We start from the raw sequence: 22672 nt of genomic DNA, 5'->3' as shown, positions 1-22672 counted from the left end.
GCCAGAGGGCCTCTGAGCTGGGGAGGTAAGGGGTGGGGGTAGTTTCTTCTCTGTAGGAGCCTTGTCTTCCCACTCTGGACTGTGGGTGGCTTGTGTGACCACTGATTCTTTCTGTGTCCCAGGCTCTGAGAAGTAGATTCATCAGACAGCACTGACTGGCCTCCCCCAAGCACACAGGGCACTGAGTGAAGACTGGCTCTTCATAGGCCTTGGACTTCCAAGGGGACAGGGAGGAGGACCGCCAGCTTCCTTTTGAAAAAGATCAGGGTGCCGCTGAAAGACCTGGTGATGGGGATGGTGTATAGTCCTGCCTGTTTTGCAGAGCGTGATGGCTGCCAAGCATACTTCTGCCTTTGGGTCAGGATTGGCACCCATTTTTCCAACACACTCAAGGTTGGCATAGCTTGCAGGCAGGTATTTTTTTCACATAAAAAATAAGCTGAAAGGAGACTGGGGCATAGTTTTTGAATCAGGATCTGAAAGTCTCCAGGCTTTCCCAGCAGGAACCGGGTAGCAGGGTTAGAGTTTCTAAAATGCTGATGTGTTTCTGTTGCTTTTATACGGTCCCTTCCACACGGTACTGTTTGAAGGTCTGAGAAAGTTTTGTAGAGTTTGCTGCTGGAGTCCAGAATTCCTGTCCTCTGACAGTCTTCCATTTAGGGCCAGGAAACGGAGTTAATCTCAAGGAAAGAGTATACTGGCAGGAGGAGACTGCAGGAATTGAAATTTGCTGCTTATGGAGTACTTCCCCATACCTCAACTTGTCCCGTCCTCCCTTCCAGCAGCCCTTTATAAGAGCCCCTTATTAGGGCCACTGCTGTCATTAGTACCTGCCTTTTACAACTGGAGAAAACAGACTAACAAGAGTCAGACTTGCCCAAGGCTGCACCACAACAGAATGAAAAAACCATGACTAAACCTGAGTCCTTAGCTCCTAGATCTGCAGCTCTTGTGTATCAAGAGGCCTTTCTTCCTGAGGAGGGGGTGAAGGAGGGGTCGCAGGGGTGACGGCTGCCACCTGTAACTTCTGCTGCCTTCCAGCACAGACTCCCCAGTTGTCAGGGCTGCCTGACTTCCTTGGCCTAAGCTCCCAGGAGGCCAGCCATGCCTGGCTGCACTGCAGCCCCAGGGTGGGAGCAGTGGGGCGATCAGGAAGGGGAGAGGAATTTGCCTCTGTGCTCAGGCCCCATCAGCTGTCTGGATGGCTGCTCAACACACTGCCTGTCAGCTGTTTTCCTTAGTTAGGGTGGACACAAAGGCCAGGCCTCTTGTTTTTATTTTTCTCCCGAGAGTGCTCTCAGCTGTGAGCCTCCTGGTCCCTGAAACAGAGTTTATGGTCTGTCTTATGGCAAGGCTGGAGGGGGCAGTCTCTGTTGCGACTTTAGTTTTTTTTGGTCTTAAAAATTGGGGAACTCCTCCCTCCCCATAGCTGCTAGTGACAGACTCACCATGTGCTGTTTAATAAGTTACAAATTTATAGCTCTTTGGGCAGGAAAGCATAAACACTGCCCTTCCCTGTGTGTTCTCTCCTCTTTGTGCTGTGGGGTGGCTGCTGGTGGCTTTTCCCATTACTGTTTAGATGCTGGTTTGGCCTGGAGTTTGCTCTGTTGGGTTCTGGCTAGAGTTTCCTGGACAGAGTTCCCACAACACTGAGATGTACTCTGATTATGGTTTCGGACCCAACTCCTCGCTCTCCCCTTGATCATGTTGCTCCTGCTCTTGGGGGGCTGTGATCACAGCTGCGGCCCAGTAATGGTCACGTGTGCTTGATGAGAGACAGGCATCGGACTCAGCACTTTAGGGGTCTGATCACTGCTAGGGGTCTGATCACTGCCGTTCCAATTGGGAGGTGTTTTATCTCCACTTTACAGATGGAGAAACAAGCTCTGGGAGGTTCACTGGGGGGAAGCTGGGATTGGAACCCAGACTGATCCAATTCCAGATCTGGTCATCTAAATCATCATAATATTAAGTGCTTGGTGAGGTGACTAACTGGGGGGTGAGCCATGGGTCTGCTGAGTAATTGCTAGTTACCTTCAAAATTTGTGCCCTGGGGGCCATCCTGTATAAACGGCCTCTCTGAAAAGGGTGGGTCCAGTTGAGACCTTGATAGCTTTGCCTTCCCATCTCTTAGAGGGGGAGCAGCCAGCTGTTGGCCATGCCCAGTTGCTGCTAGAATCTGGACATGTCTTCTTTCAGCTTCTTAGCAGTCTTGACCCCCTGAAAAACAGTGCCTCATTGTCCTTAGGGGGAGTGCTAGGGGGGCAGGGGAGTTGCCTGGGGCATTCCGGGCTATGGAGCCTCCCTGTTTCCATGGAAAGTCTGGACTTTGGGCTTGCCTGTCTGTGGTGGCTCTGTGTGTTAGGCCAGGGTCAGGGCACCCAGCTGCTGGGCCTGCAGCAGAGGCAGTCCGGGGAGTGATGGTGTGTTCTGCGTCAGCACTGATCTTGTCCGGGGCTGTACACTGGTGAGCCCAAATACTCCTGGGCTCTGAACCCCGGGGTATTTGATTCTTAAGCAGGTGCCCTTTCCATTGTGCTAAGCTGTCTGCTTCCTGGGCAGCCCCAGCTCAGTGTAGAGAGGTTTGGGTTGCTGGGGCCACAGCCCTGCTGCTGTGGGTTGGAGACCTTCCAAGGGAGCTTCGCAGTATTCCCTCCAGCTTCCCTAGTGACAGTCATGCACTGGGAAGCTGGGTGGGTCCTTGGCTGGAGGGGCCCACAGAAGGCCAGAGTTACCGCTGAGGCACCAAGCAGCACCGCTCCCCCATATAACTCTCCTTGCATGGAGTGTGCTGGCCCTCTAAAGCTTCCCTGGGCCTCTGCCTTGGCCCAAGGCCAGAAAGTTGAAAACTTTCACGCTCATTGCAGTTCTTCCCTGGGTTTGGCCTGGTCTCAATAACAAACATTTGTAGAGCTCTTTCCCATAATGTTTATTGAGCACTTACTATGTATAGGCACTGTACTGGGCACCTTACATGCATTGTTTCACTGACTCATGTTGGCTGTAGGAGTCATGGGTTCAATTATTATTACTGCTATACATTTTACAAATGATAAAACTGAGGTACAGAGAGGGTTAGCTCCCTTGCCCAAATTCTGTTAACTAGTGACTGGCAGGGCTGGGGTTTAAATGCAGAGTCAGGCTTGTAACCATGTTTACACCTCTGTTCGTGAAACTGGGTCGGATCTTGCTTGCCTATTGGTTTGGTGGTTTTCCATATGCTAAAAATCTTTCCTGCCCCCTCCGCACAGCCCCCATTCTCTGTTTGGTCTCCCACATCCATCTTCTTCCTGATTTTGGGCTTCTTCCCTATCTTTTACTCATTTGTTCTTTCTTGGGATGGGCTGCTAGGCACTTGTGGCAGAGTCTCCCTCTCAGTGCCCTCCCATCCCCAGTCACCTGTTCTCCTCAGGACAGAGGGTTGTCCTTTGAGGTCCCTCTTCTACTCCTGGTTGGAATAAAGCCCTCTGTGCCCCTGGCCCATACAGACATGCTCCTGTCTTCATTCAGGTGTTTGTACATTGCTGTCAGTTGGAGCCAGCCCATTTCCAGAGGAGGAAGTCGATGAAAATGTTTAAGGTAGAGAATTGAGGGTGTCCTCTGGGAGGGAGAGAGGGAGACAGAGAGTTAGGGGGCTGAGTTTTCCCAGAAACCTTGACAAATCACCTGATTAAAATAGGTGTCCAGGAATTATCTCCTTAGCCCGGATAGGCCCATAGCCTCCCCAGCCCCCACTTTGCCTTTTCAGTTGGGGTCCTGTTAGGAGTCTCACATCTGGCCCGAAGTGTGCATTCACGTCCTGTTAAGTCTTCCAGCTAAAGAATTGATTGCCTAACCAGTGGGACTCAGGGCTGGCCTCTCCAGGGAGGCCTTGGATGCTGGGCCAGTGGCAGGCAGAACGTGTGGTTGGCCAGGCCCAGCAGAGCCCCTGGTGGCCAAGTTTTCCCTTAAAAACGGCTTTTTAATGCTTATTTCTTGTGTGATTGTGGTATTGTGGTTTTATGGGTGGATATTGTCATTGTTAGGTGCATGTTAAAAGTATTTAGGAGTGAAGTGTCATGATGTCTGCAACTCATTTTTTTTTTTTAAAGATTTTATTTATTTATTCATGAGAAACACAGAGGCAGAGACACAGGCAGAGGGAGAAGCAGGCTCCTCACAGGGAGCCCAATGTGGGACTCAGTCCCCAAACTGGGATCGTGCTCAACCGCTGAGCCACCCAGGCGTCCCAACTCATTTTTTTTTTTTTACGATTTTATTTATTTATTCATGAGAGACACAGAGAGAGAGAGAGAGAGAGAGAGAGAGAGAGAGAGGCAGAGACAGAGGCAGAGGCAGAGGAAGAAGCAAGCTCCATGCAGGGAGCCCGATATGGGGCTTGATCCTGGGATTCCAGGATGATGCCCTAGGCCAAAGGCAGGCACTAAACCACTGAGCCAGCCAGGCATCCCCATTTAAAAAATTTTTTTTTAATTTTAATTTTTTAAAGATTTTATTTATTCATGAGAGACATAGAGAGAGAGAGAGAGAATGACAGAGACACAGGCAGAGGGAGAAGCAGGCTCCATGCAGGGAGCCTGACGTGGGACTCGGTCCTGGGTCTCCAGGATCAGGCCCTGGGCTGAAGGTGGTGCTAAACCAATGAGCCACCTGGGCTGCCCCCCATTTTTTTTTAAAGATTTTATTTATTCATGAGAGACACAGAGAGAGGTAGAGACATAGGCAGAGGGAGAAGCAGGCTCCCTATGGGGAGTCTAATATGGGGCCTGATCCCAGGACCCTGGGATCATGGCCTGAGCTGAAAGCAGATGCTCAACCACTGAGCCACCCAGGTGTCCCTGCAACTGAGTTTTAAATGATACAGTAGAAAGGAGGGGTATATATACGTGTGTGTATATATATATGTATGTATACACACAGCCTGCAAGCATGCGTGCATGTGTTTTTATAAAATGGCAAAATGTTAATGACTGAATCTAGATAGAGAGTATATGGGTGCTCATTGAAATGGTCTTCCAACTTCTCTCTCTCTGTATGTTTAGACACTGTCATGATCAAAAGTTGGGAAAAAAGAAAACATTGCTTATTCCATAGTGGGCTCAGGGTTATTCAGCCAGGAGTGTACATAGTGTCTCGGCCTCCTGTGATACTGTGCCAGTGGGTGGAAAGGCTGGGTGGGCAGACAGGAGCCAGGCAGGCCCGGGATGATCAAGACTGGTAACCCTGAGCTCTGGTGGGGGCACACAGCCACAATGACCCATGCAGTAAAAAGCATGGGGCCAGCCAGAGACAGTGAACTTCCACAGTGTGGAGGCAGCCTCTGGGGTTATTTTGGGTGTGGTGACATTAATCAGACCAGGGTCAGGGCAAGGGAGATATTGGGCTCTGGTCAGAGTTTGGAGAGGGTTGCTTGGGTGGGATGCAGAGCGAGGCTTTACAAAAGAATAGCCTCTGGGCAGCTGGAGCCTGGGGGAGGGGATGAAATGCCATTTGCTTCACATCATGAACCTCTTATCTGTGGCCCAAAGAACACCACTAGCCTGTGGGCAGTGTGGGCCAGAGTGGCCCTGGGCTCTTCCCTGCAGCTCAGATCTGGCCATTCAGTCCTCCAACTTTAGGCTCCCAGTCCTGGAATCCCCACTCCCAGGTCTCTCTTGTCCTGTCTAACTCAAAGATGGGCCACCTTGGCCTCCCATCTGTTTGGGAGAAATAGCCAGTGGCCCCCTTGGCTTTGAGGGCCTGATGCCTACTAGAAACGTTTTGGGAAGCCAGCAGGCTCTTTCTTGTAAGGGGAGCACTTCACTCGAGGGTCTTCTTTGAGACTCACGTCTGTCTGTCAGCATGCAAGGATGCAGAGGCTGGCCACTTGGTAGGGATGAAGGAGGGATCTTCCTAGTGAGGTCTCAGAGTGGTGTGTCATGGCCTTTTTCTGCCTGTTTGAAACACAGCACGATGTGTGTTTTATGGGGGGGAGGGGTGGTGCCGTGAGGAAGCCGTATGTAATTCTTGGCTGGGACTCAGGTAATTGTTTTAATGAAATGGAATGCAGCTTATTCAGAACTCACTTGGCAGAGACAGCCATGTTCTGTTCTGTTTTCTTGTTGGGGAGAGCAGGGTGCACATTTCCAGCTGTTTTGAATAGTAGAGCCCTGGATAAGCATGAAGGTGGGTGGAAGCCTCTGGGGAGCCCTTTTCAGTTTAGCTCATGGATCCTCATGCTGCTTGAGACACCTCTGGACAGCAGTCTGTGTATCCTTTTGAATAAGCCATGGAGACCTGGGCCCCACTCTCGACAACAGAAAAATCTTGTTGAAAATGGGCCTACATTTTCTACACTACAGCCTGCCTCCTGCAGTGTTGGGAGTCCACAGGAGATGAGGGGTGTGGGACTGGCACATAATAGATAGATCCTCCATGGCTGTCTGTTCATTCACCCCACATGTCTCTCCACCACACCACCTTTTATAAGCCTCTGTAGCCCTCTTCCCCTTATATCCCATCAGTGTAGACCTGATATGGCCATCCGTGGGTCCCTTTTTCTTCTGGTTCTCTCTCTTTATCCATCTACCTCTTCTAACTTCTTCATCGTGTCTTTACTTTGCTCCTTTTTAGTTTTTAGCACAGCCTGGGCCATTCTTTCACATTTTCTCTTTTGCTAAGAATGCATCCTACTCTTTAGTGGCCATATTTCCCCCTCTCTCCCTTGAGATCTCTTTTCTACAGACACACTCCTCCCTACTTCCTTTCCTAATCCCTTCATGGGGGTCTACCTCTGTGTTATTCCAGAGGCTTTTGCTGGCTCCCTGTTTTGCTCCTAGGTACCTAGGTCAGTTTATCTACTTGCGTGACCTCTTTTTTTACTTATGTGCTGGCGACTCCTAAATTTATATTTCCACCCCTGACGTGGATTCTATTGTCCAGATTCTTCCGGCCTGCGCACCAGCAAAGACTCAGCTCATTTCCTCCTCACTGTCTCTTCATGGCCTCAGGCATTGTCTGCTCTCTTTGTTATTGTCCCCTTTTCTTCTCTTGGCCTGTGCGACATCACAGGCCTTTGCTCAACACTTTGAGATTTAGGCAACATTTTTTTGTGTGCCTCATCACTGTTGATGTGACTCTGACTGCAGTCCTTTGAGGTGGATGCTTGTTCCCCACCCCACCCCTTTTTAAAAAAGATTTATTTATTTATTTATTCATCAGAGACACACAGAGAGAGAGAGGCCAAGACATAGGCAGAGGGAAAAGCAGGCTCCTCACAGGAGCCCTATGTGGGACTCGATCCCAGATCCGGGGATCACAACTGGAGCCGAAAGCAGCTGCCCAACTCTTGAGCCACCCAGGCATCCCTAGTTTTCTGCATTTATTTATTTATTTATTTATTTATTTATTTATTTATTTATTTATTTATTTATTTATGATAGTCACACAGAGAGAGAGAGAGAGAGAGAGAGAGGCAGAGACACAGGCAGAGGGAGAAGCAGGCTCCATGCACCGGGAGCCCGATGTGGGATTCGATCCCGGGTCTCCAGGATCGCGCCCTGGGCCAAAGACAAGCGCCAAACCGCTGCGCCACCCAGGGATCCCGTTTTCTGCATTTTGAAGATGAGGAAGCTAAACTGCAGCTCAAGGGACTTAGGGACACACCCAGTGTCACCCAGATCCTGATGCAAGAGCTTGACCTGAGAGTGTGACCTTAGGTCTTCTGGCACCAAACTCATTCTCTTTTTGGTTCTTCGTACTGGAACCATAGGTTGGATTTGACCTGAAGACCTGTGTTGCTTGGCCTTCCTAGTATTTAAAAATATTCCAAATTACAGTTTCTTTTTTTTTTTTTTTTTAACTTATGATAGTCACACACACAGAGAGAGAGAGAGGCAGAGACACAGGCAGAGGGAGAAGCAGACTCCATGCACCGGGAGCCCGACGTGGGATTCGATCCCGGGTCTCCAGGATCGCGCCCTGGGCCAAAGGCAGGCGCCAAACCGCTGCGCCACCCAGGGATCCCTCTTTTTTTTTTTTTTAACAGATTTTATTAATTTATTCATGAAAGACACACAGAGAGGCAGAGACACAGGCAGAGGGAGAAGCAGGCTCCATGCAGGAATGCCGATATGGGACTCGATCCCGGGACCCCGGGATCATACCCTGAGCCAAAGGCAGACGCTCAACCACTGAGCCACCCAGGTGTCCTTACAGTTTGATTCTTAAACAACATGGTTTTAAACTGTGTGAGTCTACTCATACGTGGTTTTTAAAAAAGATTTTGTTTTATTTTTTTATTGTTTTTTCATGAGAGACACACAGAGAGAGAGACAGAGACGCAGGCTCCATGCAGGAAGTCTGATGTGGGACTCAGTCTCGGAACTCTGGGATCACGCCCTGAGACAAAGGCAGATGCTCAACTGCCGAGCCACCCAGGCATTCCTATACATGGTTTTTTAAAAAAGTAAATACAGGGATCCCTGGGTGGCGCAGTGGTTTGGCATCTGCCTTTGGCCCAGGGCGCGATCCTGGAGACCCAGGATCGAATCCCACGTCGGGCTCCGGTGCATGGAGCCTGCTTCTCCCTCTGCCTGTGTCTCTGCCTCTCTCTCTCTCTCTCTCTCTCTCTCTCTGTGACTATCATAAATAAATAAAAATTTTAAAAAAATCCTTTCTAAAAAAAAAAAAAAAAAGTAAATACAGTATGGTTCTGTCGATGCATTTTCTCTTCCTTATGATTTCCTTAACATTTGCTTTTCTATAGCTTACTGTATTGTAAGCATACAGTATGTAACATACAAAATATGTACATAAGATATACATACAAAGTATGTTTTCTTTGTATTATTAGTAAGGCTTCTGGTCACTAGTAAGCTATTAGCAGTTAGAATATGGGGGGCTCAAAAGTTATATGTGGATTTTCATAATTGACTGACATAAGCTGCTTATTAAAGTTTTGATGTGGGATCCCTGGGTGGCGCAGTGGTTTAGCGCCTGCCTTTGCCCTAAGGCGCGATCCTGGAGACCCAGGATCGAATCCCACGTTGGGCTCCCGGTGCATGGAGCCTGCTTCTCCCTCTGCCTGTGTCTCTGCCTCTCTCTCTCTGTGTGTGTGTGACTATCATAAATTTAAAAATAAATAAATAAATAAATAAAGTTTTGATGTTATTAAAAAAAAAGTTCTATGTGAATTTTCAGCTTCTCAGGGAGTCAGTGTCCTTAACCCACATGTTGTTCAACCGTCAACTATGGTTGCCAACATTTAAAACATTAGGAGTTACACATAATCCATATGTTGGGGATCCCTGGGTGGCGTAGCAGTTTGGCGCCTGCCTTTGGCCCAGGGCACGATCCTGGAGACTTGGGATTGAATCCCACGTCGGGCTCCCAGTGCATGGAGCCTGCTTCTCCCTCTGCCTGTGTCTCTGCCTCTCTCTCTCTCTGTGTGTGACTATCATAAATAAATAAATAAATTTTTTTTAAAAAAAATCCATATGTTGTCTCTTTTGCAGAATCAGTTGGCTGCACTGGATGCCCATCTTCCAAGGCACCACTGGGTTGGCCTCTACAGCTCCAGCCCTCTTGTCGGTCCTCTTCTCTTGCCTACAGTAGGCTGAGCTCCTTTGTACATATTCCTGCCTGACCCTGCCAGGGGAAGTTCTAAGAATGCTCTCTTTCTGCCTCATGTTTATGGCATATACACATGTGCTAAATCTAGGGGGTTTCTTTTTTCTTTTTTTTTTTAAGATTTTTTAAAGATTTAATTAATTTATTTATAAAAAAGTAATCTCAACACCCAACATGGGGCTCAAACTCAACCCTGAGACCCAAGAGTTGCATACTCCACTGGCTGAGCCAGCCCGGCATCCCATCTAGGGGCTTGCTTTCTTTCTTTTTCTTTCTTTCTTTCTTTCTTTCTTTCTTTCTTTCTTTCTTTCTTTCTTTTTTTTTTTTTTTTTTAGATTTTATTTATTTATTCATGAGAGACACACACAGAGAGGCAGAGACACAGGCAGAGGGAGAAGCAGGCTTCATGCAGGGAGCCCGATGTGGGACTCAATCCCGGGTCCCCAGGATCATGCCCTGGACTGAAGGCGGCGCTAAACTGCTGAGCCACCCAGGCTGCCCCCATCTAGGGACTTTCTTAAGCTTCATTTTCTGCATTAGATATCACTTCTGACCACTCCAAGCACTTAGCTTTGCCTAGAGTCTGGATCTTTGTCCAAGTTGCAGGAAATTGCCTCCTTACCTGTCTCCCCTCCCCTTCCTCCTTTTATATCTGTGCAGCTGGTACCTTGAGAAGGCTTTTTTCTGGTTCTAACCACCCAACCTCTTGACCTTCCCACTTCAATATAACTTCACAGATCTAATGTAAATTGGGCTTCTTTTCTTTTCTTTTTTAGATATTTTATTTATTTGAGAGAACACACAGAGGAGCACAAGCAGGAGGAGTGGCAGAGGGAGAAGCAGATTCCCCACTGAGCAGGGATCCAGATGTGGGGGCTCGATCTCAGGACCTACCTGAACTGAAGGGAGATGCTCTACCAAATGAGCCACCCAGGCACCTCCTCTTTGTAAAACTCCAGCCGTTGCCTTGGGGTCTTGGCTTTCTCTGTCACCTCTTCACTTTGCTAGTCAGCTGCCTGTGTTTGCAGTGGCCTTGGTGGAAAACATTTATTTATTTTTAATTTTTAAATTTTGTTACTTTTTTACAGTGTTGAATAGTAGTGGGTAAAGAGGATAGGTGGCAAACATGTAGTACACATGAGCCTGGTTGAGCATTCAGCTGAATCTGACCTGGGTTATCTCCTGGGAGGATGTGATTTGGGACTCTTATGGCCCTGTAGGGTAGAGAGCTTGGGGGCACAGCTCTACAGATAAGATAGTTGTCCCCTAGTGCTGGTGGTATTAGGTTGGGTTTTGGTTATAAGACATTGCATTTCCCCAGAGCCTCTTTGGTGGCTTTGGAGAGGAAGTGGCTGGGGAAGGAGGTTGTTCCGTGGCTTGGTTTATACTAACTGCTCACCTAACACTAACATTTGAGAGCTGCCACAGAGACTGGCCCTAGGATCCACTTCCAGTTCAGCACTGGGCTTGTCCCAGAATCCACAGGCCTTCCTCTGTCAAGGAAGGCTGTGAAGGATGCTCTGTGACATCTCTAAAGCCTCATAGGATGGGTCTGGGCCAGTGAGGCTCCAAGTAGCAGTAAAGAAAGGGAGAGTTTGGTTTTTGGACCATAAGCTGAGGTCTTTGTCAGTGAATGAGTCCAGCTAAAGCAAGAAGCTGTCCCAGTGGCTAGGCTGCCCTGCCTGCCTCTGTGCCTTTTAGGGGTAGTTGATCTGTTAGGTCAGCCCTGGGCCCTATGGGAAGGTAGAAATGGCTCAGAGAGTCTTGGCCAGGCTTTTTCTCGCTGTTTCCAGGAACATTCCTCTTCCTTAGGTGGAAATGGGAGTGTCCCACAGCCTGCACTTGGTTTCCTCTGGACTTGCCATCCCCCGCCCCTGGATTCCTGGCCTGGCTGACCCACTGGGGTGGTTTCTCATTACTGCTGAAGTCCAGGACAGCGAAGTTGGGCTGGTTCTTCTAGGGTGGGCTTAAAGGAGAGAGACCAGAAGGGGTTACCCTCCTGGAATTGCTTGGTCACGTGGTGCCTGTCTTGGAAAAGTTCTTGCTTGGTCATGTGTTGCCTGTCTTGGCTTGTGAGTGGATGTGTGACTTCCTCCCCCTTTCTTAGTAGAGTCAGCCTAGCTGTACCCTGGGGGGATAGCGGAGTGGCCTCTTTTCCTCTCCCCTTCACCATCTCAGATGCCTTTTCTCCTGTGTCCTGAACTTTCCAAGAATTTCTGCCCCTTCTCCCTCTTTGGAAGTTAGCACTTGATGTCTTTTTGCTGGCCTGAGGCAGTCATGCCGGAAACAAGCTGGGGAAAGAAGAGAAGTGTCACCTGGAGGTGGTTGTCACAGCTTCCTGTGGTCACTTGTGGCCATCTGCTTCCAAACATCCTGTTTGCACCCCGAGAGCAGCAGGAACACTGACCTGGAGACAGCTGTTCTCTGCCTGACCTTGTTCAGCGGCATGCAGGCCAGGGTGTCACAGTCCATCTGTCCCTGGGAACCTTTGGTTTGCTGGTCACTGGCTGTTGATGGTGTTGCTGGTAGTAGCTCCTTTGGGCATCTCTGGCTTGGATGTCATCTCTCCTCTGCCCTTCCTCTTCTCCCTTGCTTCTTCTGCCTGTGAGATTTGTCCTCTGAATGTTCTGTTGGGTGTGATGAGTCAACACTCCTCTTTCTGTGGTCCTGGACCCATCCAATCTTCCTTAGATGGCTCCCTACGCTTCCAGAGCTGGAAGAAGTCTTAGGATAAGTCTTAGTCTTAGGATAAGTCTTAGGATACTCTGGGTGTGTGTGTGTGGGGGGGGGTCTCCAGCCCATCATCTTCCTCAACCAGAGTGACTCACTTTTTTTTTAGCAGTTTATGTATTGGACTTTTATCAAAGAATGCAATTACATAAGGAGTTTTGTGGCTTTTTAAGACATTGAATATAACAGTGTGAAAACATTTGAAAATCACTTACAAGATTCAATCCATGTGTGTTATAGATGGACAAACTGAGGCCACTGAGGAGAAAGTACTTGCCCACAAAACTTAGTAGGAGAGCAGAACTGTGCTTTTTTCTCATTCTTCCCCTTTTTGGGAGATATGTGGGGGTCCTGGTTTTCTTCATTACTACACACCTGCCACAGTGTAACCTCAAGCTTGCTTTTCTCAAGGGACCTTTCTCTCTCTCTTTTTTAAAAATTTTATTTATTTATTCATGAGAGACACACACAGAGAGAGAGGCAGAGACACAGGCAGAGGGAGAAGCAGGCTCCATGCAGGGAGCCCGACGTGGGACTCAATCCTGGGTCTCCAGGATCATGCCCTGGGCCGAAGGCGGCGCGCTAAACTGCTGAGCCACCCAGGCTGCCATTTTGTATCTGTAGTGTTACTTACTTTTGTAAAAAGTTGTTTTTGTTTTGTTTCGTTTTTTAAAGATTTTATTTATCTATTCATGAGAGACACAGAGAGAGAGGCAGAGACGTATCCAGAGGGAGACACAGGCTCCTTGTGGGGAGCCTGATGTGGGACTGATCCCAGGATCCGCATCACGACCTGAGCCAAAGGCAGATGCTCAACCACTGAGCCACCCAAGCGTCCCTGTAAAAAGTTTTTATGTCAAAAAAAAAAAGATACATGCTTATTACAAAAAATTTTAGAAAGGTACAAAACAGAAAGTCCTTTGTCCTTTTCCCACCAGGGATAACTAGTAACTATTGTTAATAGTTCGGTGTCTATTTTTCCCAACCATTTTCTGTACATTTGTAATTATGTAAGCACTCGTATGATATACATACCCTTCACTGTGTTTTTTTTTTAACTAAGGTGAAATTCATATATGATTAACCATTTTACTTTATTTTTTAATTAAAGATTAAAAAACATTTTATTTAGAGAGAGACAGAGCACAAACAAGAGGCAGGGCAGAAGCAGAGGGAGAAGCAGACTCTTTGCTGAGTGCAGAGCCTGACTCAACTAGGGGCTCAATCCCAGGACCCTGATATGACCTGAGCCAAAATCAAGAGAGTCACTCTTAACCGACTGAAGCACCCAAGTGCCCTCACAATTAACCATTTTAAAGTGTACAATTAATTCAGTGGCATTTAGTGCATTTACAGTTTGTGTAAATATCACCTCTATCTAGTTCCAGAACTCTTTATCGTTTTCTTTTCTCTTTTCTTTCTCCTTCTCTTTTCCTTTCTTTCTGTCTTTCTCTCTGTCTGTGTTTCTTTCTTGTAGGCTTCATGCCCAGTGTGGAGGCTTGAACTCACAACCCTGAGATTAAGACCTGAGATCAAGAGTTGGATGCTCAATTGACTGATTCACCCAGGTCCCCTAGAACATTTTCATCAACTGCAGAGGAGTCCCCATACCCATTCAGCAGTCTTTCCCCCTTATCACCTCCCCCAGCCCCTGGCAAGCACTACTCTACTTTCTATCTATGGATTTGCCTGTTCTGGATCTGTCTTTCTCTCTCTTTCTCTTCTTTCTTTCTTTCTTTCTTTCTTTCTTTCTTTCTTTCTTTCTTCTTTCTTTCTTTCATTCATTTCTTTTTTTCTTTTAAATATTTTATTTATTCACAAGAGATACAGAGAGAGAGAGAGGCAGAGACATAGGCAGAAGGAAAAGCAGGCTCCCCATAAGGAGTCCGATGTGGAACTCGATCCTGGACCCTTGGATCACGCCCTGAGCCAAAGGCAGACACTCAGCTGCTGAGCCATCCAGGCACTCCTGGATGTTTCATATAAGTGGAATCTTAGGGTATGTGGCCTTTTGTAATTGGCTTCTTTCATTCAGCATGCTGATTTTGAGGTTCATCCACATTGTAGCATGAATCAATACTTCGTTCCTTTTTGTGGCTGAATAATATTACATTGTATGGATATATGCAACATTTTGTTTAGTCATTTGTCCATAGGTAGACATTTGGGTGATTTCTGCATTTGGCTATGCTGCTCTGACCATTTGTATTCAGGTTTTTATTTGCATACCTGTTTTCAGTTCTTTTTGGTTTACATCTCTTCACTGCTTTTAAAGTTTATTTTTCTATATTGTTGTAAATGCCCAATAAAAGGACTAATCATATTCATATTACCTTTTTGAGGGGGAAGAGGCAGAGGGAGGGGGATAGAGAATCTTTTTTTTTTTTTTTTTTTTAAGAGAGACTGAGAGTGTGTGGTGGGTAGCGGAGCCGGGGGTGTGTGTGGTCAGAGGGAGAGAGAGAATCTTAAGCAGGCTCCACACCCAGGGCAGAAACCCATCTGGGCTTGATCTTATAACCTCTGAGATCATGACCTGAGTGGAAATCAAGAGTCAGACTCTTAACTCACTGAACCACCCAGGCACCCCATGTTACTTTTAATATTTAACTGTGTTTTTGGTTAAGTGTCTGCCTTTAGCTCAGGTCATGATCTCAGGGTCCTGGGATCAAGCCTCAAGTTGGGCTTCTCTGCTCAGTGGGGGTGTCTGTTTCTCCCTCTCGCTCTGCCCTTCCCCCCTATTCTTGTGCTCTCTTGCTTACTCTCTCAAATAAATAAATCTTCAAAAAAATATGTTTTTACTGATTATCAATGTCATACATATTCATTGTGGAAAATTTGAAAACTACAAGGTGCCTGGCTGGTTCAGTGGGTAGAGCTTGTGACCCTTGATCTCAGGGTTGTGAGTTTGAGCCCCACCTTGGGTGGGGAGCCTACTTAAAAAAAAAAAAGCTGCAGAAATGCACAAAGAAGGAAATGATGAAAACTCACAGAAATAATCAGAGAGGGGCAGCCCCAGTGGCTCAGCGGCTCAGCGCCACCTTCAGCCCAGGGTGTGATCCCGGAGTCCCACGTCTGGCTCCCTGCATGGAGCCTGCTTCTCCCTCTGCTTGTGTCTCTGCCTCTGTGTGTGTGTGTGTATGTGTGTGTGTGTGTGCCTCTCATGAATAAATAAATAAAATCTTTAAAAAAAATAATCAGAGAGAACCACAATATTTTAGTGCATTTCTGTAAAATCTTCTCAGTGCATTTATACTTACATAATGGAATAATTTCCACCATTACCATGTTTACCCTGTGCTAGACATTGCTCTAAGTGCCTTGCTTACATTATTTTCCCTATAGGGGCTTGAACTCACAACTTCAAGATCAAGGGTCAGATAGATGCTCTATCTATTGAGCCAGCCAGGTGCCCCTATACCATCTGTTCTTTAATCTTCTTTTCCTGCCTTCTTTTGGATTCATGGAGTATTTTTTTAGGATTCCATCGACTCTGTACTATTGGCTTATTTAGCCATACTTCTTTGGTTTTTTTAAGTGGTTGCTATATGGTTTACAGGTATCACTCATCACAGTCGGCTGTCAGGTCATGTTATACCATTTCACACATAACGTAAGACTGGCAACAATATATTTCCATTTTCTCTTCCTGTCCTTTGTGTTACTGTAGTCCTAAATTTTATTTCTACACATATTATAAAACTCATGCTATATTGTTAGGCAAATTTACTCTTTCTAGTACACTCTCTTCCTTGGTAAAAAGGGCCTTTTATTTTTGTATTACTATTATTTTTAAAGATTTTATTTATTCATGAGAGACACAGAGAGAGGCAGAGACACAGGCAGAGGGAGAAGCAGGCTCCCTGCAGGGAGCCCGATGTGGGACTCAATCCCAGGTCTCCAGGATCATGCCCTGGGCCAAAGGCAGGCGCCCAACCCATGAGCCACCCAGGTGTCCCAAAAAGGGCCTTTTAAAATCAAAAGAAATTAACAAGAATGTTTGCAAAACAGTGTTTCCCCACTTCCTTTCCCTTTTCAAAAAACTTTGTCTTTCTCTAGCTAGCTTTCCCTGCCCATGGAACTTCCCTCAGCATCAGTATCTCCTGTGTGTGCTTTTGTGGTTCGGCTCCTCTGTGGCTCTGCCGTGATAATCGATGCTCTCTGCCACTCCAGGCTGCAGAGCCCATGGCTGGTGTTGCTAACACGTTCCAGTGGCACACAGTTCAGAAAATCCTTACACTCCAGCTTCCGTCTCCTGCCTGTCCTGCCTCTCCTGCTTCCCCTACCCCCACAGGGAGAGGTGTGATAAGATGAGATCTGCTGGGCTCTAGGGCTGCCATTCTCCCTATTCTTTCTTGCCCTGTCGCTTGATACTGCCCGCCCATCATCCTCTTCCTCCAACACCAAGTGAAAGTGCTCCCCAGTCCCAGGTCTGACTCTGCCTGGGTTATGCAGACGCCCTCCAGGTACCGGCCTCCTGGGAGCCGGCCCGCCTCATCCACCTCACTGACTCGCCCTCACCCACCCACAGAGGAAGCTAGACAAGGCCACACAGGGAGTTTAAATCTTAAGTACCCACAAAGGGTTGCTGTGCTCTGGCCACAAAGTCTTGTGGAGTGTTCCTTTTTAAATTTTTTTTTTTTTTTTGAAGGGTGGAAGTGGTGCTATTTGGGAAGGTGGTGGTAACTAGATCACTGTAGAGGGAAATGTCCTGGGTTAGAGGACTAGAGAGGCCTGGGCCCTGTTTGTATGTGTTGCTCACCCTTCCCGTGCTTTGCATGTAGTGAGTGCTCATGGAGGGCCTGGAAGCAGCACAGACTGAGGTGGTGAGGTAGATATCTGCCGCAAATGGGCTTGGCAGGGTCATTCCTTCATTTAGCACTTGTCCCTGGAACTCCAAGTGTTCTAGGCTCTGCTTAATGTGGGGAGGTGAAGATGGATAAAGACACACTTCCTGTCCTCACCAAGCTCTCACAGGCTGGTGGGACACAGACACTTAGGCAGACTGGTTCTTACCAATTGGATACATGGTCTTGTAGTGGAAGTGCATGCTGCTTTGGAACTCAAAGGAGGGGGGCCTTGAACCCTGTGCAGGGAATCTGATCAGGGAGGGCTTCCTGGAAGAAATGGTATCCTAAGCTGACTCTTCATTGTGTGTTTATTTTAATTGGAATGTTTACATTTGGGATCCCTGGGTGGCTCAGTGGTTTGGTGCCTGGCTTCGGCCCAGGGCCTGATTCTGCAGTCCCGGGATCGAGTCCCACATCGGGCAACCTGCGTGGAGCCTGCTTCTCCCTCTGCCTGTGTCTCTGCCTCTCTCTCTCTCTCTGTCTCTCATAAATAAATAAATAAATAAATAAATAAATAAATAAATAAATAAATATATTTTTTTTTAAAAAAAAAGGAATGTTGACATTTATATGAGCCCCAAACCTTCATCCTTTAATACTATTCCCTAAAAAGATTTGGGAATTTCTTACAGAAGAGGCCCCGATCATAAAAACTACACAATCCTCTTTTTTTTTTTTTTTTTTAAGGTAGGCAAAGCAAAGTCTTTATCTTCATGCTGTAGAAGAGGAAACTGAATTGTGATGAGTATCAGGGATATGAAAGGATTTATCCTAGTGAAGAAAATAGAGGCTCGTCTAGGCACAGAAACAACACATGTGGAGGGCAGGAGGGAGGAGGCTTTCATGCGCGTGCGCTAAATTTGTTGGCTGTGATTTCACATCCTGTGCCCTTTTAGTTGATCTTACAAACTAATCAGACAGCCTGAGCTGCAAGGCCCAGGACAGTCACCAGCCTTTGCTTCCTCAGTGGAATGATCTTTTGGGGGTGGCCTTGGTATGACAGCTGATGTAGGGCCATCTCTGGGGCTTCTTTTATCCTCCGGTCAGATGTTGAGCTCTGTGTGTGTGTGTAAACTGCCTAGGCTTAGCTGGGGTGAGGTTCTGGGCCAGTTCGGAAGGGCATTTCTCTGAGAGTTTGGGGCCTGAGATTTCATCCTGGGCTCACTGGCCCCAGTGGTGAGTCCATGTGGCAGGAAGGACCTGGTTCCTGTGATAATACGCTTGGCCTGGTCCCTCTTCCGGACGGGGGCTGTTGGGGGATGGAGATACCTTTGTATTTGGATTTTAGGACAGGCTTCACCAAAAGACCTGGCCAAGAAAGGGAGCCCCTAGTATTACCAGACACTCTGAGGACCCCCAGAACAGACTGCCTGTAGTTTACAGCTCCTGCCAGGCCCTGCTGGGAGAACTATTTGTTTTCAAAGGAAGAGCAAACTAAATGGCATTACTGATCATTTCCCAAATAGCTACCTTCTGGCCCCCTAAGAGATTCATAGGTGATGTGGCCAAGGGAAAAGAAAGTCCCTCAGGCCTGGCTCCATGGCCCCGTGTCCTGCTTGTCCTTAATTGCTGACCCTTCCATGCTCCTTCTTGCCCTCATGGTGCTCCTCCTCCCATCCTGCAATCTCATCTGTTGGATGTTCCATACTCCCACAGGAAACAAATGTGGGATGCCTCTGTTCCTCCCTATTTCTCCATAGCCACTCAATTACTAGGTCTCGTTGCTTTTACCTAGTTATATGTAGAGCATTCCGCCAGTTGAGCCCCCCCCTTCTCGTGCACACACTGCCTGAGTGATCTAAAACACAAGCCTGGTCCTGCCTTCCTTATCCCCTGCCAACAGTCTTGGATGGCTTGCGCTTCTAAGTCCAGACTCCTTGACAGGCCCTGGGTCCTTGACTCCTCTTCCACCAAGCTGAGACTTGTACTTGGAACTCCCCCTCTGTCTATCAGGCTCTTTCTTACTTCTACCTCTACTCCTCTGTCTGCCTGGAAGGCCCCTCCTTCCTTCTCCCGCCAGCCCGGATTGTGATGGTCTCCCACTAGTGAGCTCTCCCTGGGGATAGATACTGTACTTTTGTCTCCCCATTGCCCAGCACGGCACCTGTGCATAGTACCTGTTCATGGATGTGACTTGGGCCACCACTGGTAAAGATGAGGTGGCCCCCAGGGAGAGTGGAGGCACTGGCAGGGGCAGGTGGGACATGTAAGCAGAATTCATCCATTTTCAGGGCTAGCCTTGGATACCCAAATAGGGCTTTCCATGTTTCGTGCCTTCTGACTGGCAGCAGCTTCACTGGAGAGGAGATTGTGTGCTGCCTGGGTCACTGCCCAGTGAGGGTCATTTCGGAAGAAATTCTGGTCACCTGGGATTGAGCTGGAGCTGCAGCTGCTTCAGCCCCAGCCAGTCAGACTTGTCTTCAAAGGACCTGACAGTGAGTTACAGGTGCAGAGTGGCCACTGTCAGCCCTCAGTTCCCACCATGGTTTCACCTTATGGATTCCCAGCCCCTTTGGACCATGAATATTACGAACCATCTCCCTTGACTAATGCTGTGGGGGGATGTGCGCAAGACGTTCTGTGTATAATTTCAGGTGGCGTGGGCATCCCCTGGAGGGTTATCTGTGGGTGTCAGGTTCAGACCTCTGGGGTAAGGTTAAGTTCCTTTGCTGTGGGGGCTCTCTGGCTCTCTCCACCTGGAAGGGGGAACCCCATAGGTGGGGAGGTGAACTAAGTCAGCAGGACAAGGGAGAATGCGGGCCAGGTGCAGGCTGCAGGCAAGTACTTGTCATGCCTGATGCTTGGAGGCCCTCAGAGGGGTGTCAGTGCTGCTGCAAAGGCTGAGCTCTCTGGCCGAGTTATTTGTTAGAGCCCTTAGATGGGCATGTGCAGCAGGGACTACCTCGGCCCATCCTGGGCTTACTTCCTCAGAACTTGGAGTGTTGGGAGCAGATGGTACTGTGGGGCTGGAAGGTTGGATTTTGGACCAGATTCCCGGGAGGACCAGCAGTGAGTACCCTTCCTCCTGTTGGCTTTGTACACTGAGCTCCCCATGCCTGAGCATGGGGCATTCCAGATGCTTCCAGTTGGCATGCCTTTGAGCTTGGGGATGTCTTTGAAGCCAGGGAGAGAGATCACAGTTTTTGTTGGGTCCTGCAGAAGCCTGTCAGCTTTTCAGCCAAGATCTCCTTGTTGGGAGAGACCAGAGATGAGTTCTGGTGTATTAACTGGACCTAGAGGGGGCTGTGTGGTGGGGTTGGGCTGCCCGCCTGACCTTTCAGAGCACCTTCTCTACAATTGCTCATGGCTTGTAGTGCTGGCTGCTGTCTCGCACCTGCTCAGGTGGGGCAGTCAGGGATGTTAGCTGTATGGGTGGGATAGCCACTCAGCCCCCATCTGTCATCTGCTGTCACCTGGTGAAGTTGGCATGAAGGATATGTACGGACTGTGTGCTTGTGACTCGCCAGATAGGCTTTCTATTCATTATCTGAGTTGTTCCTCCAAATGGCTTGAGGGAGGCTTGGGGATTCCACAGTCCACACGACATAAGGGGCTATTGTTACGCCTCTTCTGTAGCTGAGGGAACCGGGCTCAGAGAGGTACAGTGCTAGCAAGGGGCAGGGCTCGGACTTGAACCAAAGTTGTTGAGCTGCAAACCCACACTGCATTGTGTGGCAAACTCACATAGCTGCTGAGACCAGGTAGGTGCTATGCACAGATGAAGCGGGCCAAAGGAGAAAGCTAGATTTCATTGCTGCAGCTGGTGGATGCTCTGCAGGGAAGTAGACTGGTATTGCTAGCTTTCGGGCTGCTCCCAGAAAGCTAGTAATCCTGGCTTTTAAGTGACATCTCTCCTTTTCTTTTCTTTTCTTTTCTTTTCTTTTCTTTTCTTTTCTTTTCTTTTCTTTTCTTTCTTTTCTTTTTTCTTTTCTTTTCTTTTCTTTTCTTTTCTTTTCTTTCTTTTCTTTTCTTTTCTTTTCTTTTCTTTCTTTCTCTTTCTTTCTCTTTCTTTCTTTCTTTCTTTTCTTTTTTTTTAAGATTTTATTTATCCTTTCATGAGAGACACAGAGACAGAGGTGGAGATATAGGCAGAGGGAGAAGCAGGCTCACTATGGGGGAGCCTGGTGCAGGACTCAATCTCAGGACCCTGGGATCATGGTCTGAGCTGATGCCCAACCACTGAGCCACCCAGGTGCCCAATCTCTCCATTTCTTAGGACCACCTCAGATTTCTTAGAAAGCATAATGACGTTCACCGGGGAGTGGGGCACAGGCTTTCAGGCTCGGGCTGATGGCCTTTGCTGTATTCTCTGTTGCCTCCCTCAGCCCCCCTCCCCCTCATCCCGGAAGAAGAATCAGAGTTTATTGTTGAAAGGGATCTTGGAAGATTTATCTGGGCCAACCCTTAGCCATTTATGATGCCTATTTCACCAGAAAGATAAGGAGGTGTGGAAAGGTGAGGAACAGGGAAATCTACACTCGGGAGCCCTTGCTCATGGGCCAGAGCAGTTTGGACTTGACCTTCTGATTCCTGGGGAGCCTGTTTCTCACTTCTTTTCTCACTTCTAGAGGCCACTGGCACTTCTGGTTGTCTGCTACTCCATGCTGAGCTGCCCACGGCTCTAAGGGTGGCACAGCCCCAGATCCCTCAGAGGATCTGGACACCAGGGGAGAGTGCTGTGGCTACTCTTTGTGCCGGGTTCTCAGATTTTTCCCTGTCACGTGGAAACTGGAGCTATTGTTCCTAGTCTGTGAGATTTGACTCTTCTCCTCTCTCCTACCTCAGCTTGGTTTGGACTAAGGATGTGGAATGGGGCCAGGCACCCTGTTTGCTTGCATACAGCCCCCACCTCGACCAAGGGTCAGTGACCATGGAGGAAGACATTGCAGTTTGGGGCACAACAGAGTGGGGCAGGTGGAGACCGAGGTTTCCACTTTTGAAAAGGAGAAACAGTGATGTGAAAGAGGGCAGTTAGTGGGTGGTATCTGATCAACTGGCTGACTTGCATCGTGACCACTTCCTCTCTGGATGTAGAGGTAGACAGGAGGACAAGCAGCAGCTTCAGTGGCAGGCTTGTTCAAATCAGAGGTTGTCAGGTTAACCATGTGGCTCCCTGGTTTTCCAGACAGTTGTTCAGGTGCAGAAGCATAGGATTTCTTGCCCAGTCCATCCTTGGGAATTTGAGACCAGGAGCATCCAGGGCAGCAGTACCCCCTGGTGCACAGCACACTGCCAGGCACGGAGCAGGCGCTGTGAGTGAAGAATGATGGGGTTCAATGCTCCTGAGTCATGCTGGCCTGTCCCCCCCACCACCCCAGGTGGGCCTCTCCCGTGGCCCCTCAGAGTGAGAAGGCAATCCTTGTCAATATTGTAGAGTCTTGTGTCCAGTGGTGTCAGTGATAGAAATGGTCTTTCCAAGCATCACCCCCCAAATCTTCCCCTCAGAACGTTGTTTCTTTTAGAAGACATTCCCTGTGGTTCAGATC

General features: G+C 48.1%; 1 protein-coding gene across 13 annotated transcripts in view; it reads left to right on the top strand.

Moving 5' to 3' along the window:
* Positions 1–22672, top strand: part of PXN (paxillin) — a 66216-nt gene that overhangs the window by 18848 nt on the left and 24696 nt on the right. Inside the window, exon 2 of one of the 13 annotated variants that reach the window (XM_072722978.1) lies at positions 123–393. The exons of 9 other annotated variants lie outside the window; for them this stretch is intronic. The gene's annotated coding sequence lies outside the window, so the exon portion shown is untranslated. Of the gene's footprint in view, positions 1–122; positions 394–3510; positions 3580–9500; positions 9591–22672 lie in introns of those variants that run through there. 3 more of the 13 variants (XM_072722979.1, XM_072722970.1, XM_072722981.1) reach the window with 3 other exon arrangements.

The sequence above is a fragment of the Vulpes vulpes genome, chromosome 10 (genome assembly GCF_048418805.1).
Source record: "Vulpes vulpes isolate BD-2025 chromosome 10, VulVul3, whole genome shotgun sequence".
Taxonomy (NCBI): domain Eukaryota; kingdom Metazoa; phylum Chordata; class Mammalia; order Carnivora; family Canidae; genus Vulpes; species Vulpes vulpes.
Note: the sequence above shows the minus strand (reverse complement) of the source record. Positions and strands in the feature narration are given on the sequence as shown.